The sequence below is a fragment of the Sus scrofa genome, chromosome 4 (genome assembly GCF_054392235.1).
Source record: "Sus scrofa isolate SSC_HxYL_T2T_F1_AM1 chromosome 4, Sscrofa_HxYL_maternal_Yorkshire_Landrace_v2.0, whole genome shotgun sequence".
NCBI lineage: Eukaryota > Metazoa > Chordata > Mammalia > Artiodactyla > Suidae > Sus > Sus scrofa.
This window is the reverse complement of record NC_139386.1, coordinates 18,660,250-18,676,071: the sequence shown is the minus strand read 5'-3', so window position 1 is coordinate 18,676,071 and position 15,822 is coordinate 18,660,250. Positions and strand designations below refer to the sequence as shown.

General features: G+C 36.1%; 1 protein-coding gene across 9 annotated transcripts in view; it reads left to right on the top strand.

Annotated features, from left to right (window-relative positions):
- Positions 1 to 15,822, top strand: part of MTBP (MDM2 binding protein) — a 103,837-nt gene that overhangs the window by 18,740 nt on the left and 69,275 nt on the right. The gene's annotated exons all lie outside the window — the stretch shown is intronic.

The window sequence follows — 15,822 nt, the reverse complement described above, 5'->3', positions numbered from 1 at the left end:
CTGCAAGCTGTGGTGTAGATCGCAGATGTGGCCTAGATCTGGCATTTCTGTATCTGTGGCATAGGCTGGCAGCTGCAGCTCTGATTCAGCCCCTAGCCTGGGAACTTCCATATGCCACATATGCTGCCCTAAAAAGAAAAATAAATAAATAAAAAGGACCCACATCATTTAAAAATTTTTATTTATCTGACAACCTACTACAACATAAGTACAACCTTATTCATAAAATATCAGTGTTCTAGAAGCAGAAATTTTGGTTAATTAGATAGCTAATTATATTAAAAATGGGTTCCCTGAGACATTTCAGGAATAAAATTTATGGAAATAAAGTGGTTAATTTATTATATGGTATGTTAAAAAAACAAACTTACGGGAGTTCCCGTCATGGCGCAGTGGTTAACGAATCCGACTAGGAACCATGAGGCGGCCGGTTCGGTCCCTGCCCTTGCTCAGTGGGTTAACGATCTGGCGTTGCTGTGAACTGTGGTGTAGGTTGCAGACGCGGCTCGGATCCCGCGTTGCTGTGGCTCTGGCGTAGGCCAGCGGCTACAGCTCCGATTAGACCCCTAGCCTGGGAACCTCCATATGCCGCAGAAGCGGCCCAAAGAAATAGCAAAAAGACAAAAAAAAAAAAAAAAAAAGCTTATGATTATAGTTTTCTGAAGAAATTTTATTTTATTTAATAGTTTTTGTATGCTGTGCAGTATTCTAAGTACATTAGAAATCTTAATTCATTTAATGTTTATAATAACCTTATAAACTTATATTTATACGCATTTAACAGATGAGGAAATTGGGACTTAGAGACGTTATAGAGCTATTAACTGGCAGAATCTTGGTTCAGATCCTGCTCTGCCAGTTAGTAGCCCTGTAAGTTCTCCGCAAATTCGAAACCAGACACTGTTTCTTAATCATTGCACGGTGTTGTCTCTCTAATAATCTGTTACATTCAGGATGTCATTAATTTCTAATGTAAAATCAGGTTATTTAAATCCTAACTAGTATTTCATGAAGTAATTGTGGGTCAGAATATTCAAGTTACTTATCCGAAGTCCCATAACTGAAGTATTTCCTTTAGAGTTCCCATGGTGGCGCAGAGGAAAGGAATCCGACTAGGAACCATGAGGTTTCGGGTTCCATCACTGGCCTTGCTCAGTGGGTTAAGGATCCCGGCGTTGCCGTGAGCTATGGTGTAGGTTGCAGACGTGGCTCGGATCTGGCATTGCTGTGGCTCCGGCATAGGCTGGCAGCTGTAGCTCTGATTAGACCCCTGTCCTGGGAACCTCCATATGCTGCAGGTGCGGCCCTAAAAAGACAAAAAAAGACAAATAAATAAATAAAGTATTTCCTTTGTACTTTCAGTATTAAGTGTTTTATGTTTTAATTGGAAAATAATTTGATCTTGAGCTTATGATTAGTTTTCGTGACCCATTATAAGATGGGACTAAGAACTAGAATTGAAACATATCTACTTGGATTGTTCTAAAATAAATTTCTAGAGATACTCTAGAGCCCTAGAATTCTGAGAAATATACTTTTAAAATGAATAGCTTATTACAGTACTTTATAGGAGATAGGTTAGATATTGAAATCTATTTTAGCGAATGTTGAATTTGAAATGCAGATAGTATCTACATGGATAAATCTAGAGTGTGAAATTTAGATCTATGTCTCTAGAGAGTGGTCAGGGTGGGTGGTTTAGATTTTTAGTTTACCAGCTCTTTTGTTTATCTGTTCTATACCACACCACCCTAAAAACTAAGTGGCTTAAAAGAGCAAACATATTTCTGTAGTTAGAGCTAAGTGTAGCTGGTTGGTTCTCCTGATCTTACCAGCGGTCATTTATACATGGCTGCGCTGAGCTTGGAGGTTGTTTGAAGTTGGGCTCAGATGGCTACAGGGACAATGGTCTTTCTCTTTCCGTGTAGTCCCAATGCCTTTTCCTTGCTTCATGCTTTTTTCTTGGGATCTCTGTAGCAGGTTAGCTGGAATTTTTACATGGTGACTCAAGATTCCAAAATGTATAAAAATTGAGGCTGCCGGGACTTTTTAAGGCTTGGTTCCCAAACTGGCCAAGTGTCACTTCTGCTGTGTTCTGTTATTTAAATCTACTCAACAAGAATGGCTTAGATTCAAGAGGGAAGTGACTATACAAGAGTCTGGATACTGGGAGACCACCTGTGTCAAAGCTCACCATGGGTGTGTAAAGGTAATAGCGGAAACCTTACGGGTGATTGAAAAAAAAACAGACAACTTGACTAGAGAAGAGAACCAAGGACAGAACCTCTTGAAATACCTGAATTTAAGTTAAAGTAGAGGAAAAGTTAGAAAATTGTTTAATAAATGGTAATTGAAAGACCTTAAAGAGTTATAATCGTTAACATCAGCATGAAAATACCATTCGTTGTGTCTTAGAGTATGGTGCAAGGTGTGGGAAATAAAGGACTCAAATAGGATTCTTACACTTGCATTGCCCTCTTCTTTGTGAAATGTATAATCAAGTGAGAAAGGCACTTTGAAAAATCATCATAAATCTGTTTAGCCAGCAGGGTAAAAGTGAAGTGGAGGATGCTTCCAGGGTGTATGATCTGTCATAGCTTAAGAGTTTAGCAAAACTTCCTGCAGAAAAAGGTGTCGTTAATGTAGCCTCTTGCTCTATACTAATTCATGAAGAAATGCAGCCTTAACCCTTCTCAGCTCACAGGGAATAAGTATATACCTGGTGACTTTGGCAGATGTTAAAGCAAAATCAGAAATAGATTTACTGGGTGGTAGTAGAGTCAATTTCACTATGCTACATGAAATCCCAGGATAATATTTATCTATTTCTCAACATTATATATGTTTAAGACTTATTAATATGAATTGAATAATGGCATCTCCTAACCAAACTTGAGTATGTTCTGGTCAGCTCATTATTTATTTTTCCCCTTGTAGTTTTTTCCAAGATAATTTATTTATTTTGATATATTCTTAGTTTGTTTTTTTTTTAACATGATTTTCATTGCAACTTTAAAAAAATACCTTACCATGTGACTTGATTTGATTTTTTTTAAATTATCACCTCTTGAAATTTGGGGATTAATATTGGTAACTTCTGAATAATAATTAGACATGTACATCACATGAAAGTTTTCAAAGCTGGATTGTTGATTACTGATTAGTCTGTATCATTAAGAGCTGATTAAGCTGACACTTTAGGGTATTTTTTTTAATCTTAGAAGTAGAAACAATTAAAGAAGACAGTTGATTATTAAGTTCTCTTCTACCCATAACCCTTTCTGTAGGGGAAATTATTTATCCCATTGACAGAACTTCTTTTCTAAAGAGTAGCCAGGTGTTAGCTAGTGCGAAAGGTTTGATAGCTCTTACATAGGAAAACTTCATATTCTATTCATATTGCTACTTCTAATAGCCACTCTGGCTACCAGGTAAGATATGAACTATCTATCAGATCAGCCTCATAAATCAAGACCATTTCTCCGTAATCTACTGAATTATGCCCATTGTTCTCTACCGTTGCCTCACATGTCCCGTATCTTCCAGAGTAAACGTTATACTGTTTCTTGATTTTATGCCTTCATTATCTTGTTATTCATTCAGTCAGTCAGTCATAGCTTTGGTTCATTTTTTTGTAGATTGAGTAGCTACTATACATCAGACACAGTGTTATAATCTGTGGGTTGGTGGTGAGCAAGGCAGACATGGCTCCTCCTCTCCTGAAACTTACACTGTAACATAGAAAATAGATACTGAAAAGTAACACGATCTTACTTATTATGACATTGTATATAGTAGCAACCAGCTAGAAAAAAATCCCAAGGGATGTTACAGAAGAAAAAGAAGGTGTACAGAGGTTGTTATGCTGCCATCTGTAATACAAACAGCAACTCCTGGTGTGTGAATGTCAGCATTTATACATATTGTCTGTATATGCATGAAATAATCAGCTTTTCAACAGATATGTTTATTGAGTACCTACAATGTAGTAGGCACTGTTTAACATGCTGAGCCAGCAGTAAATTGAACAAAGAACTTGCCCTTGGGGAGTTTACATGATAGTGGAGGTGAATATGTTTAGTTCATATCCTAGACAGCCATATGGCTAGGTCTCTCAGTTTTGGGGAACATTTACCCTAAAGTCACTTTGCTACTCGGGTCCTAATTTTTGCCATCTCATCTAAAATTGCAAAGAGTCTTCTCCTGACATTATTTCCATCTTCCCAGCTCTACTCTTTCTTCTTAGTACTTAGCACCATCTAATATACTAAATGTGTGTCTGTTTCTCTCAGTAGAAGTGAGAAAGGACAAGAGAAAGTTTTTTTTTTACTTTTATTCATTCCTTTATTCTCAGTGCCTGGAACAGTGCCTGACACTTAATAGGTACTGAAAAATATTTGCTAACTAAAAAGTGAAATATATAGTGTATTTCCAATTAGTAATAACTGATGTCTGGGAAAGGGAAAGTAAAGAAAGACTTTGAATGGACTGCAATGTGAAGCAAAATTTGTGCTCCAGTTTTTATTGGTTTCTTGCATTTAATGTACCATCCCTCGATGAAACAAAGGGAAGGATAATACATAATACATATGTATTAGTTTGAACCATATGGTATTGCTATATTTGTATATCAAAAATTGTTAAATATCAGTGGTTCATGTGGCTTGGTCTAAAATAGAAAAACTTTGCCCAGTTTGAAATATGCTTAAATTTAAGAGTATCAAAAGAATGATTTTACAATTAAATACCCAGAAAGTATTATGGAACAGAGAAAAATGTAAACTGTATCAACAAACACAATTAAACCCTATAACATTTCTGAAGAAAAGCTTCTATATTTAAAACCTGTATTGAAAATCCAGTTCCCGTCGTGGCACAGTGGTTAATGAATCTGACTGGGAACCATGAGGTTGTGGGTTCAATCCCTGCCCTTGCTCAGTGGGTTAACGATCCGGCATTGCTGTGAGCTGTGGTGTAGGTCACAGACGCAGCTCAGATCCCACGTTGCTGTGGCTCTGGCGTAGGCTGTCAGCTACAGCTCCGATTAGACCCCTAGCCTGGGAACCTCCATATGCCACAGGAACAGCCCAAGAAATGGCCAAAAAAAAAAAAAAAAAAAAGACAAAAGAAAGAAAATCCAGTTGTATAATGAAAAGAGCTGATCTTACCATATGTTCACAGAGATGTTTTGTGAACTTGTCAAAGAATTGGATGTTGATTATTGCCTTTTTATTATAAATGAAAAAGCTTAGGTACAGAGAAATCGAGAAACTTCTCTAAGATCACAGGGGGAAATCAGAATTTCCACCTAAGTCTATCTACAGGTCCTCCCTGATCATTTTACAATCATGAGGTTTGTTGTTGCCTTATTTTTTTTTTTAATTGGAATTCTTTTGAAAGGAAACATTTTGAAGGTACCGGGAGGAAATTATTAATAAGGACTAATGAAGTGTTATGAATTAAGGAAGCTTGTGCCTTTTTCATACTCAAATCAGTGTGATAAAAGTGATATGTCAAAATAGTGAGCTGAAACTAAGTTAAAATGACTCAGTGGTAACTGATCTGTAAAGAATTTTCATCTTGAGAAAAGATAAAGGACTTGGATAAAGATTTTGATAGAGATTTCAGTGTCAGAGACAAAGTATTCTTTCAGTCAGCATATATTTATTGTGTGTCTGCTGTGTTTAGGGCATTATACTAGGTGCTAGGATTTCAGTAGTGAACACAATCAGCCAATTTACTGTATTAACATTTATTAAACATACCACTCAACAACATACTTGTTCTCTTCAAGCACATATAGAACATTCTTTAGGAGAGACCATATATATGTTAGGCCATTAAATAAGGCTCAGTAAGTTTAAAAGGGTAGAAATAATACACAGCGCATTCTCTAGTTGCAATGGAATTAAATTAGAAATTGGCAACAGAAAGAAATTTTGAGAAATACTTTAAATATTTGGAAATCAAATAACACAATTCTAAATAGCCCATGGGTCAAGTTAAAAAATAAAGTGAGGGCGTTCCCGTTGTGGCTCAGTGGTTAACGAACTCGACTAGTATCCATGAGAGCCAGCTTGGATCCCGTGTTGCTGTGGCCATGGCATAGGCCAGCGGCTACAGCTCCGATTTGACTCCTCGCCTGGAAGCTTCCATGTGCCACTGGTGTGGCCCTAAAAAGACAAAAGACTAAAAATAAAAATAAAGTGAATGAAAATAGAAACAAACATATCAAATTTATGGAAAGCAGCTAATGCAGTTTTAAGAGGATTTTAAATGCTTATCTTAGAATGGAAGAAAGATCTAAAGTCAGTAATCTAAACATCAGCCTCAAGAAGCTAGAAGACTAAATACAAATTAGGTAGAAGGAAGGAAATTAGAATGAATAAAGTGCTGAGGAGTGTATCTAAAAAGAAGCTCAAGACCTGCACACTGAAAACTACAGAACATTACCGAGAGTAGTTGAAGAAGATGTAAGTAAACGGAGAGATAGACAATGTTCATTAAGATTAGAAAACTTGGAGTTCCCGTCATGGCGCAGTGGTTAACGAATTCAACTAGGAACCATGAGGTTGCAGGTTCGGTCCCTGCCCTTGCTCAGTGGGTTAAGGATCTGGCGTTGCCGTGAGCTGTGGTGTAGGCCACAGACGTGGCTCGGATCCCGCATTGCTGTGGCTCTGGTGTAGGCCAGCGGCTATAGCTCCGATTCGACCCCTAGCCTGGGAACCTCCATATGCCGTGGGAACGGCCCAAAGAAATAGCAAAAAGACAGAGGAAAAAAAGAAAAAGAAAACTCAGTATAATTAAGATGGCCCTTCTTTTCAAACTGACCTATGGATTCAATTTAAGTTCTAACAAAATTCCAGGAGGGCTTTTCCTAGAAATTGGCAAACTGATACTAGATTTACATGAAATTTGGAAGTCTAAAATGGCCAAGACAATTTTGAAAACGAAGAACAACTTTTGTGAACTTAAACTATGTGATTCACAATTTACTATACAGCCAATAGTGATCAAGATGGTGTGGAATTGGACTAAATACACGTATATCAGTGGGACAAAATAGAAACGAAGATGTCAATGGAAAAGGATAGCCTCTTTAACACAGTGCTGAAAGAATGGATGTCTATATGTAAAAACTCACATATATATGTAAATGTGTGTGAGTATACCCGTCAACATGATATATGAAATTTGTAGAATTTTATCTTCCAGCATTGTCACTGCTGCGGCTCAGGTGACTGCTGTGGCGTCAGTTTGATCCCTGGCTCAGAAATTTCTGCATGCTGCGGGTATGGCCGCCCAAAAAGAAGTCATCCCCTTTTTGAAAAACTGTTAAAAATTTTTAAAGTCTACTGACTAAAAGAAAATAGCTTCAATCTTATGCCTTACAATGGACAGATTATTAAAAAAAAAAAGCCTACAACTCAATAGTAAGGAGACAATCCAATTAGTAAGTAAGAGACTTGAATACACATTTCTCTAAAGATACATGAAGAGCTAATAAAGCCCGTGAAAGATGCTCAACATCATTAATCTTTTGGGAAATGAAAATTAAAACCACAATGTTATTCTGTAATAACGCTCTAGAATGTCTGTTATCAAAAATAGTAACTATCAAACATTGATGAGGACTAGAGAAACTGCAAGTGTCGCACATTGTTGGTGGGGATGCAAAGTGGTACAGCTACTATGGAAAGCAGGTTGGTAGTTAAACTTACACTTAGCTGTACAACTCAGTTCTTCCATTCCTAGGTGTTTATACAGGAGAAATGAGACCATATGTTCACACAAATGCTTGCTTATAAAAGCAATATTCTTTTATAAAATATATAAAAGCAATATTCTTAATAGGTAACATATTATTGGAAACTATGCAAATATACATCAACTGGTAAACAGGTGAACACCATTTGTTTTGTCCATATAATGGAATGCTTCTCAGCCATAAAGAGACATGAAAAGTTTTGGGTATACCTAAACATACTAAGTTTGTAAAGACAGACTTAAGAGACTAGTACATGATACTATTTATGTGAAATTTCTATAAAAAGCAGGACCAGAAAGCAGGTCAATAGTTGCCTGAGGCCATGAGCAGGAGGGATGATGAACTTCAAAGAGATAATGGAAGTTTTCAAAACAGTTACAATGATGGATGCACAATTGTATAATTTCCTTAAATTAGTCAAACTTAGACTCTGATGTATGTATGTAAATTATACCTCATTAGGAAGTATAATTTTTCTAGTGAGAGTCACCTAAAGGCTCTTAGACCTAAATGCAGAGTTTTGTTTCTACACTTGGTTTAGTAATTCTTAACACCAGCACGCATGAGAATAACCTTGACAATTATCAAAAAAGAAAAGGTCAAGCTGGGCTTTGCCTGAAAACACATACAAATCTCTGGGAAGGAAACCAGGGCATCAGTAGTTGGTAAAAGCAACCAAGTGTTTCAAATGTGCATCCAGGATTGAGAACCTCTGCCCTAGGTGTACTCTCCTCAGCTCTAGGCTAGAGAACCATTGTTTCTGAAAGCCCTTCCGATGCTTTGAGGCAAAAAAAGGATTAAGAATCACTGCTTTAGGCCTTTCATTCCTTGGCTAGAAAATGAGGACAATATGCTTGTTTAATGTATTTCTGTATATTAGCAATGAAATATTAGAAAAGGAATACAGAAATACAATACCCTTTAAAGTTGCACCACAAAAATCAAATACCTGGGAATACACCTGATAAAGGAGGTAAAGGACTTACATGACGAGAACTATAAAACAGTAATCAAGGAAATTAAAGAAGATATAAAGAAATGGAAAGATATTCCATGTTCCTGGATTGGAAAAATTAATATTGTAAAAATGGCCATACTACCCAAAGCAATCTACAGATTCAATGCAATCCCTATCAAATTATCCATAACATTTTTCACAGAACTAGAACAAACAATCCAAACATTTGTATGGAACCACCAAAAAACCAGAATCACCAAAGCAATCCTGAGAAACAAAAACCGAGCAGGAGGCGTAACTCTTCCAGACTTCAAGCAATATTACAAAGCCACAGTCATCAAGACAGTGTAGTACTGGTACCAAAACAGACAGACAGACCAATGCAATAGAATAGAGAACCCAGAAATAAACCCAGACACCTATGGTCAGTTAATCTTTGACAAAGGAGGCAAGAACATAAAATGGGAAAAAGGCAGTCTTTTCAGCAAGCATTGCTGGGAAACCTGGACAGCTACATGCAAAGCAATGAAACTAGAACACACCCTCACACCATGCACAAAAATAAACTCAAAACGGCTGAAGGACTTAAATATAAGACAAGACACCATCAGACTCCTGGAAGAGAACATAGGCAAAACATTCTCTGACATCACCTTACGAATATTTTCTCAGGTCGGTCTCCCAAAACAACAGAAATAAAAGCAAAAACAAACCAATGGGACCTCATCAAACTGACAGGCCTTTGCACAGCAGAGGAAACCAAAAAGAAAACAAAAACACAACTTACAGAGTGGGAGAAAACAGTTTCAAATGATGCAACGGACAAGGGCTTAATCTCTAGAATATACAGGCACCTTATACAACTCAACAGCAAAAACCCTAACAACCCAATGGACAAATGCGCTAAAGACCTGGATAGACATTTCTCCAAGGAAGGTATACAGATGGCCAACAAGCACATGAAAAAATGCTCCACATTCCTGCTTATTAGAGAAATACAAATCAAAACCAGCATGAGATACCACCTCACCCCAGTCAGAATGGCCGTCAATCATAGGTCCACAAACAACAAGTGCTGGAGCAGGTGTGGAGAAAAGGGAATCCTCCTGCACAGTTGGTGGGAATGTAAGCTGGTACAGGCACTCTGGAGAACAGTATGGAGGTACCTTAGAAATCTATACATAGAACCACCATATGACCCAGCAACCCCACTCTTGGGCATCTATCTGGACAAAACTTTCCTTAGAAAAGACACTGGCACCCGCATGTTCATTGCAGCTCTATTCACAACAGCCAAGACATGGAAACAAGCCAAATGTCCATCGACAGACGACTGGATGAGGAAGATGTGGTATATTTACACAATGGAATACTACTGGGCCATAAAAAGAACGACATAGTGCCATTTGAGCAACATGGATGGAACTAGAGACGCTCATACTGAGTGGGATAAGTCAGAAAGAGAAAGACAAATACCATATGATATCACTCATAGCTGGTATCTGATATACAGCACAAATGAACCTTTCTACAGAAAAGAAAATCACGGACTTGGAGAATAGACTTGTGGTTGCCCAGGGGGATGGGGAAGGAGTGGGAGGGATTGAGAACTTGGGGTCAATGGATGCAAACTATTGCTCATGGAATGGGTTTACAATGAGATCCTTCTGTGTAGCACTGAAAACTGTCTAGATACTTACAATGCAGCACAACAATGGGAGAAAAAAGTATATATACATGTATGTGTAAATGGGTCCCCATGCTGTACAGTGGGAAAAAAAAAAAGTGTGTTGGGGGAAATAACAATAAAAAATAAATTAAAAAAAAAAAGAATCGCTACTTTAGCTGTTTCATTCCTTGGCTAGAAAATAAGGACAATGTGCTTGTTTGATGTATCTCACACACTTGTTTGAATCATTATTGGTAACGAAGGTAAACACTTTGTAAACTCTGCAGCAGCTTTTTGTTATTCTGTCCTATCTTAAATCCTTTCTGTGTCTGTGTAACAATAAAGGATCACTGTTGCTCATGATTTATTATCTTGAAAGATCTTGAAATATCTTCTGAATCGTTTCTCTATCCACTGTAGCTTTCGAATTGTGTGTTTTTCTGTGTTACCACTAAGAGGAAATATATGCAGTAATGGTCCTGACATCATTTAATTGTTTGAAATAGTCATGGTGGAATATATAAATCCTTCTGCGTTTTTGGAATCTTCACAGTAGGAGGCTTCTAGCACATATACAATAATACTATCATTTCTTAAACCATTTTAGATTCTTTATGCAACTGAGCCAGGGCGTTTTCTTGGACAGTCTCAGTGGCAGCTAAGTTTTATGATAAATTGTTCAAAGCTTAGTCTGATGAGTAGATGAGGGAGCAAACTGGATAATACGTTTTTTGGAAATGCTCTGTGAATATAAAGTAATTAGTTTTTTGTTTTTTTTTCTTGTGATGCCCTAGTTGACTTAAGGACTGTTTCCAAAGTCGAGTCTAGAATTTACAATGATAAAACTGTTGGGAAGTGTATAGCCTCCTAAAATGCCTACAGTGAAGACTACATTTTATTTTACTGTTTAATTTTTTGGCGTGATTATCAAAATAATTGAGTATATTATTTAGTCATTTCTTAAGAAATACATATAATACTCGTCCGTAATTCAGACTGTTTACTTAACCAGAATATCCTGCTCCCTTATTCTTCTTAGGATCTTTTTCATTATAGGGAATATTATTTCCTCTGTATATTAGTATGATTTTGCTTTTACTGTTGAACTTTTTAAAAAAAGTGGGGGGGGGGCGGTATTACCAGGTTTTAGGAACTACCAAGAAACTTATTGGTATAAAATATGACTTGATTTTTATTATACTAGAATTTTCTTTGCTAATGAAACATGGTAATACATCTCTTCTTTATCAGTTTTATGTTATTTGTAAAATTTGGTACAACTAAAGGACACCTGATTTCTGCTTCTCTCACTTTACCTACATAGTACAAAATGGATGTTTTTTGATAAGAGAGGGGGCATGCAAGTCAGTCAATCCCTTATAAGTTGGTAGTGTAAAGATCTCAGATGAAAATAGAGAGAAATTTCTTGTTGTAGTCATTTTCCCTTATTTCTTTAGGAAGAGCTATGAGAATTGAATAACTGTGCTAATTGTAAATCTGTTACTCTCTGTGGTATTTACAGAAAAGTTATTTAATAAGTCTTCCATTAACACCTGCCAGGTATGGAACAACATTTTTAAAGTGACTGCATATGATTAGGGTCATTATGATTAGGGAAGTTCTTTAAAATAAATATTTTTCTCTTGAGGAAAATAAGATTGTTGTAATTACAGGCTCAGTGATTAAAATGCTTTCTAGAACTTTTATTAGGTGATGGGATTTATAATGAACGTGGAAAGAATGTCATGGACTGAAGAGATATATAACTTGAATTAGTGAAGTGCTAAGTTGGTAAGTGAGTTAAGATTGCTAAACTCTTGGCAAATCTTAGTGTCAAATACAACTGGTAACAGTAAGTGCTTTCTGATAGCCTTTATTTAAATTCTTTTTCTACGACTGACATTTATAAACAGGATTACCATCTCTGTTGCAAGCTAATTGCAAAAAAATTTGTTTGTACTTTATGGTTGTTTGGGGGGGTGGGCTTTAACCCACAGTATGTTCATATCTGAAATAAACTATTATAATAAAATTAGGGTATATTTGTTCTTAGTGTATATATTTATATATATATTCACGTAACATATATACACACACACACACATATGTATATATATCCCAAAATGCTGAGAACTTTTTCTGGTGAGGAGAACCTTACATTCCCACAATAAGTATAAATTTTTAAAACTGAGCTTTATTGAGTTATAATGCACATACCATATAATTTAACCATTTAAAATACAATTCTGTGGGTTTTAGTCTCTTCACAAGATGGATTGTAAGTGTGCAGCCTGCACCACAGTCAGTTTTAGGGACATTTTCACCTCCCCTCAAAGCAAGCCTGTTCCCGTTAGCAGTTACTCCTCATTACCCACCCTTTAGGCAACTGCTAATCTAGTTTTGTCTGTGCAGATTGCCCAGACTTTTCATCTAAGTGTAGTTATACAATATATAGTCTTTAATGACTGCCTTCTTTCACATATAGCATGTTTTCAACGTTCATCCTTATTGGAGTACTACCAATACTTCATGCCTGAATGGTCTGGATTTATATGACCATGCTGGCTAATGTTGTTGAGCATCTTTCCATGTGCTTATTTGTTGTTTGTACATCTCACTGGAGGAATGTCTAGTCAGATTCCTTACCCAGTTTTTAATTGAGTTCTTTGTCTTTTTATTATGAGTCGTAGGAGTTATTTATGTATTCTAGATATAAATCCCTTTCGATTTACAAAAATTTTCCCTTATTCCATGGGTTGACTTAAAAAAAAAAAAAAGGTACTATTGAGATTTAGAATACATCAGACAGTGATCTAAGCACTTTCCATGCAGCATCTCACATTTAATCCTCACAGCAGCCTTGTCATATGGATTTTTTTTTTAATTAAAAAACTTTATTTTCTTAGAGCAGTTTTAGGTGCACAGCAAAACTGAAAGTACAGAGAGTTTCCAAATAGCCTATGTCTTCAAACATGTATAACCCTCTTCTTTATCAGAGTGGAACATTTGTTACAATTGATAAACCAACAGTGACACGTCATTGTTACCCAAAGTCCAAAGTGGGTTGAATGCTCATTCTTTTGGCATGTGCTTTGAAGCACAAAGGTTCTTAATTTTGATGAGATCCAGTTTTTTATTCCTTTTTTTCTTTCATTGCTCATAATATGGGTCTTAAATTTAAGAAACCCTTGCCTAATAGAAGGTCATGAAGACTTAGGCCTTTGTTTTCTTCCAAGAGTTTTAAAAGTTTTAGCTTTTATATTTACATCTGTGATCCATTTTGAAATAGATTTTTTTTTTAAATATATTGAGAGGTAGGGGGGTAAGGGTCCGACTTCACTCTTTTGCATAAGGATGTCCAGTTATTCTAAGACCATTTTTGAAAAGATTGTTCTTTCTCCATCAGCTTTTCTTGGCACCTTTGTTGAAAAGCATTTGATCATAAAGATGAGGGACTCTCAGTTCTGTTCTGTTATTCTTTATGTCTGTCCTTATGCCAGTGCCTTTCTGTCTTGATTACTGTAGCTTTGTTTAAGTTTTTAAACCGAAAAGTGTGAATCTTTTTTCACTCCTTTGCACTCCTTTTCACTCCTTTTTTCACTCACTACCCACTGACATTGTCTTGTCCTCCTAGAATGATCATATAGTAATTTTAGAGTAATGTCATTGTTTTAATTATGATGATGATGTAATTACTATTCACATTTGAGTCATGTGCTGTTTTTTATTTTCCTTTCCTGTACAATACTTTGTTCTACCTGGAGTTAATGATTTTTATCTTTTAATTCAATTAAAAAACCTTCCCCTCCTTGTGAAACTCCTTTTAGTACATTCAAACACATTATCCTATCAATCACGTATATGTTAAGAAATCGCTTCCAGATCTTTATAACTTGCCTGATCCAGATTCACTGGTTTTACTCTCCAGATTATTCCATAGCTTTTGGGTCAAAGACTACCTTTTCATCATAGAAATTTCTTTTTGCTTTTTCTTTGTTGGTTCCTGGGATCCTTTAATCTTCCTGATTTTGTTTGTATTTTCGTGGAGCACATTCTCCAAAATCATTCTGAGAAAAGATACATAGGAAAATTTTTGAGACCTATGCCTAGAGGAGTTTTTTATTCTATTCCCTTCCTTTAATATAGCTTTCTAGGTTGGAGAACATTTTTTCCAGTGGTTTTGAAGGCATTGTCTTGCAGCTTTTAACACAGTTACTTAGACATCTTGTGCCATTCTCGTTTTTTAAATTTTTTAAATAAGTAATGGAGGTTTTCTATGGTATTTTATAGAATCTACTTGTTTTTCTTAGTTTTCCAAATTTTCATGATAATGTACCTCAGAAGTCCTATTTTTATTCCTATATTGGCCACTCAGTAGTCTGTAAGCTCGTCTTTTTATTGGGGAAAATGTTGTTGTAATTGTTTTATTGATAATTTCCTTCCCTCCATTTTTTTTTTTTTTCCTTTCTCTCTCTGATTTTCCTGTTTGAGTGTTGCTCTTCCTGGTTTCTCTCTCTCTTTTCCTCTCCTATTTTCCATTACTTTGACTTTTTACTCTACTTTCTGAAAGACTTACTGAACTTTATATTCTTACCTTTTAGTTAAAATATATATTTCTGTTTTCTTAATTTTAATTTCCATAAGCTCATCCTTATAATGTTCTTTTCTTATAATTTCATGTTTGTATATAATGGAAATAATGTATTCTCTAAGGATTTCAGTGATATGATTTGATTGTTGTTTGTTTTTGTGATTTCTTTTTACTGCATATTCTTTGCTTCCTACAAGTCACTTTTTTTTTTTTTTTTTTTTTCTGTTTGCTTATTTTGGCCTATGGTTTTCATGTAAGAGGCTTCCCCTGGCATCCCATAATGTTTGTTCATGTTTAAGAGAGGCTATGAGAAAGCCGATTGGGAAATTTGAATGCATGGTTGAAGCTTGCTGACTGGGATCTTCATTGTAGGGTCATCTCAATGAGATATTAGGTGACCCCAATGTTGGGATTCTTTGGTCTTTCCTCAAGTACTGACCATATTTCCAAAAGAAGTCTCAGTCCTGCTATCTGGATTCCAAAATTCTGCAAGTTTTGTAAGCAAAGAAGGGTAAAGGACCTTGATGTTCCATATCACTGATAATCACCTCTCACCCTAAGCTCTCTCTCCTATCTCCCAGGCCAGAGACATTTTGTTTTACTTTCTCCAGAGAATAACTGGAGTCTCCTAGGTTGGGGAAAGGACAATCATTTTCCTGAATAGAATAAGGAATGGTCAGGAAGCCAAACTGCTGCTCACACAGACTTGTAACCTATTTTCCTATTTCACCTTCATTTTGTTCTCAGTGCCATCCCAGAGTCTTTCTTCGGGGATTGTAGTCAAAATTTTGTTGCTTCCAAGCTTTCTGTATTACTTTTCTCAGCTTCTGTAACAA